General features: G+C 37.0%; 1 long non-coding RNA gene across 1 annotated transcript; it reads left to right on the forward strand.

Annotated features, from left to right (window-relative positions):
• Window positions 1-817: 817 nt before the first annotated feature.
• On the forward strand, window positions 818-2,975 carry LOC116264823 (uncharacterized). The gene is made up of 3 exons (XR_004174929.2): window positions 818-1,240; window positions 1,355-1,444; window positions 2,503-2,975. It is a non-coding gene; the product is annotated as an uncharacterized LOC116264823 (long non-coding RNA).
• The last annotated feature ends 1,436 nt before the right edge of the window (window positions 2,976-4,411 follow it).

The following is a 4,411-nucleotide window of genomic DNA, read 5'->3' on the forward strand; positions in this document are numbered from 1 at the left end:
GCAACTTGACACCAGTTTATATTTTCGCTCTTATTATTTTTTTTCACATTTTTTGTAAAAAAAAGTAGTTATCACTTTCGTTAAATATGACAATATCAAATTAATTGTTTCTTCTTTACACTACGAATTTTTAGAGATTAAACATCATTAAACAGAAAAGCAACTTAGAAAACACAAAATTGATTTTCTCATTTTCTTTCTTGTATTTTTGTTGGAGATCAAGCCCCTTTTAGGGCTGCATTTGAATAGACCAAATTTAAAATTTAATATGGATCAAAAGAAACAACGTTAGAATCCGTGGGCTGAATGAGTCCAGTTTTGCTCCGACCCATAAAAATTGTCTAGGGATCATGGAAACTTGCAAACGGCACAATAAAAAGCATGTGCATCCTGGGTGAGCTGCTCTCGCTTTCCCATGCAAATGTCAGAAAACCCTCCCATAAATGAAAGTTTTGTTACCAAAGCAAAACACATAAACATAAAAGATGAGCACTTGGAAAAATTAAAAAATTTGATTAAATGAATAAAGAAAGGTGTGAAGCAAAGTCATATGAGGACCACGAGACCAAAAAAAAAAAAAGCGTGGTGCTCATTTGTTTTTTCTTTTCTCAAGATTCCAGAAGCTTCCGTCTAAGAATATCTATGCATTTAACAGAATATGTTCATAAATATGAAGATGTACCTGAAATATCATTAGAAACATATCATTGGGAGTCGTGAGTCACCAAGGTACTTTTTGTAATCCTCCTAGTGGAAAACCACGGGCAGTTGATTTATACACTAAGCCCCTTTTCTACTTCCTTAGGGGGCGTTTGATTGCCTGGGTGATTTCAGTTTTTTCGGAAAAAACTGGACGGGCGGGTGGAATTCCACCCGCCCGCCTAAACATGCGTCAAACGGGGTGAAATTCACCCCGTTTAACGCGTAACGTGAGCGGGTGGAATTCCACACCGCACTCGAGACTCATCCCCTCCCCCCCGCTCGACTTTCCCTCTCATTTCGTCCCTCTGCCCGCAGCTCCTCCTCTCGCTCGAAGAGTACGCTTGAAGAGTAGGCCTGCATCTCCCGCTCCCACCGTCGCCGGTCCGCCGTCGCCGCACTGACGGTCGCCGCTCCGCTTCTCTGCCGGTGATCTTTCCCCCTTTCTCTCTTGCTCTCTGCTGCTCTCATCTTCTCCCGCGTCAGTGCCCTAATCGGTGGCCTAAGTTCTGTAGCACAGCAAACAGCTTCTCGCTCGCAGGTTCGGAGGCATCTCCCTTCCTCTCTTTCTCCCTTTCTCTCTTGCTCTCTGATGCCGTCCTTATCTCCATTTCTCTGTTGCCCTAATATTTTTTTTTTGGCATCTCACCGGCAGGGAAGACAGGGCTGCAGCCGCCAACCCCACGTTCGCCGCTCCTCCGATCCGCCATCGCTGTTGCTTTTGCCCTCGTATTCTCAACTTCTGGTATTTCTCAAATCCCCTTTCTTGTGATTTTAGAATAGCATAGAAGGACGTTGCTCTTCCTTTTTAATGTGAGCGTAGCTCTTCACCGGCAAGGAAGAAGGTTCTTCCTTTCGACAGAGTCTTAAATCCCCTTTTGTTCTTCCTTTTTAATGTGAGCATAGCTCTTCACCGGCAGGGAAGAAGGTTCTTCCTTTCAACAGTCTTAAATCCCCTTTTGTTCTTCCTTTTTATAAGATTGATGTTTACAACTGGGGGAACTTCCAGAGGCAGAACTATACCTTCAGATGTTTAAGGTAGAAGTTTGAATCTTTGCTATGCCCTGCGATCGAACAGAGACATGTAGATGTTTAAGTGGGGTATGAGCAGACACAACAAGTAAAATTTAGGGTTCGTTTGTTACCCATTGTAATTGTCCAGTGATTATGCCCAAAAAGTTTGAGGAACCACGAATGTGCTCCAATCTTTACGTCTGTTCCACTGAAAATTAACAGTAACAATTTGTTACTGACTTATTAATGAGGTTCTGGTTTCTCAGTTTTGAACTCTCGTTTCTCTGTTTTGAGGTTATTTTGATTTGCTGCTTCTTATATGTTGATCAATGGAGATTCTTAGGCTTTGGATTCTTGGCTTCTTATGGTGCAGAATCTTGTACAAAATTGTCTGCTTTCTTTGTTCTTTTATTTCTTTCTTATTTCTCGTTTTTTTTTTAATTATATGTGTTGCTTTTTTCTTCTTACAGTTTAGGATTTTAATCTCAGTTGAGGTTTTTTTGACTAGTATATATCGGTTGTGGTTCCTAGTTCATTGCTTCCTTACAGAGTATTTTTATTAGAAGTTGCTGAAACTCGCATTACATTGTTTGTGGGGGATATTATAATTTGACTTGTGGTTTTAAGTTTAATCTGGCAAAGTTGAGGTTTTAATGCTTCACTTCTTTTGCCATAGTTTTGTGGTTATTAGCAGGAAGGTCATTAATATCTGAAAAATGCTGTGCGGAAAAAATTTTAGTCTTCAATCTATGCTAATCTTGCTTTGTTTTGTGCTAACCATGCTTGTAGGTCACGAGGAATATACAACAGTTGGGAGCAGTGCCAACCATTAGTGTATCGCTACAAGGGTGCCCTGTTCAGATCATTTCATAACTTTGAAGCAACTCAATATCACATGAATGAATATCTGCACAACAAATACGGTGTGCAATTATGTAGGCCATTGGACATTGTCGATGTCAACGCAACGGAAGAGAAAGAAGTGATGAAGACAAATGGACGGACTCACATTCCACTTTTCTTGATTGCTTGTTTTGTTACTACTTGGTTTCTTTGTTGGATTGGTTAAACTTATGTACTGGATGGGACACATATGTTATTTGGTTCTTGTTTTAAACTTTGTTGGATCTGTACTTGTTAAACTTATGTACTGGATGGGACACACATGTTATTTGGTTCTTGTTTTAAAGTTTGTTGGATCTGTACTCGTTAAACTTTCATACAGGTTGTAGTCAAACTTATGTACTGGATGGGACAACCAGTTGTGGTGAATGTTTTTGTGAATCTATACTCGTTAAACTTCCAATATGCAACGACTTTGATGCCGTCTGTTTATGTGACTTATATCCAGAACGTGTCATTTAAGTAAATCACCATGTTATGTTGAATGTTTTTTATTTATTGTTTGTCATACAACTTATTTCATTTCTGAAAAAAGTCTCCTAAATTATCTATCATGTGCATCAAATGTGGTTAAATTTACCAGGTTAAATTCTTCATTGTGCATCAAACAGGGTTAAAATTAACAGGTTAAATTCTTCCAGTGCATCAAACAGGACCTCAAATCGGAAGAGGGTTAAATTTCATCCTATTTTTTTTTCCAGTAAAATTTGCCAGGAAAATTTACCACGTTAAATTCTTCCCTGTGCATCAAACGCACCCTTATCTTCTTCAATGCACCTAGATAAAATTACTCCTTCGTCAAAACAACAACGCATAATTTAGATGGGCCTTAGTGTACAGAATGTGGGTTTCAAGTAAGGCTCCCTTGTTCTATATATATGCATATATACATATAATATTATTTCATATATGTTACATACATATATGAAACATAATAAATGTCATTATATTCATAATACATTATACATATATAATGTATTACAATAGTGACATAACACGTACTATATATGCAACATGTATATACAATGTGTATAATATATTATAAATACGGGCATGTATTAATAGTATATATACATGTTATATAATAGTAAAATAACATGCATAATTTATATATGCACATATACTACTTACTTATATGTGCATGAACTGCAGTCCGTAATACACTTACCGGAGCCTTCCAAATGCTACCAAAATACCATAAAAAAGCACGCAGCAAAACATGTTTAACTACAGAACCTTCCAAAGCTCAAACTATATATATATATATATATATATATATATATATATATATATATATATATATATATATCATGTCATTCAGAAATCCTGTAGAAGCCACAAAAAAACCCAACGATGGAGAAAAAACAGATAAGAATAAGAAAATATATAGGAACCAAGAAGAGAGGAAGAAGAAAGAAGAACTTCAACCAGTGCTTATCTGAAAAAACTTACTTTCACATTCCATGACAACCATTTTGGTCTAATATGCGTCAACATCAAGTTCAAGCTCCCAAAAACTTGAATTGCCTGCAGTTAAAGATTATTCACTGGAAGGATAACTCTGTATTTATTAGCTTCTCATGTTAAAGAACAACTTGTTCTTCCTCTTACTGCAGGGATATCACAAGGCCCATGCATCCATCAGCACACTAAAAAAATGTCAGACAATAAAATACAGCAATAGCATTTGATCTTAAGAAAAAGTAGAGGTAAAATAAAAATGAAATTAAAGAATGATGATGACTTACGATAACAAGTGTCAGAGAATATTCCACCACTTTCAGAAGTTAAAAGT

The sequence above is a fragment of the Nymphaea colorata genome, chromosome 11 (assembly GCF_008831285.2).
Source record: "Nymphaea colorata isolate Beijing-Zhang1983 chromosome 11, ASM883128v2, whole genome shotgun sequence".
In the NCBI taxonomy this organism is placed as follows: Eukaryota; Viridiplantae; Streptophyta; class Magnoliopsida; order Nymphaeales; family Nymphaeaceae; genus Nymphaea; species Nymphaea colorata.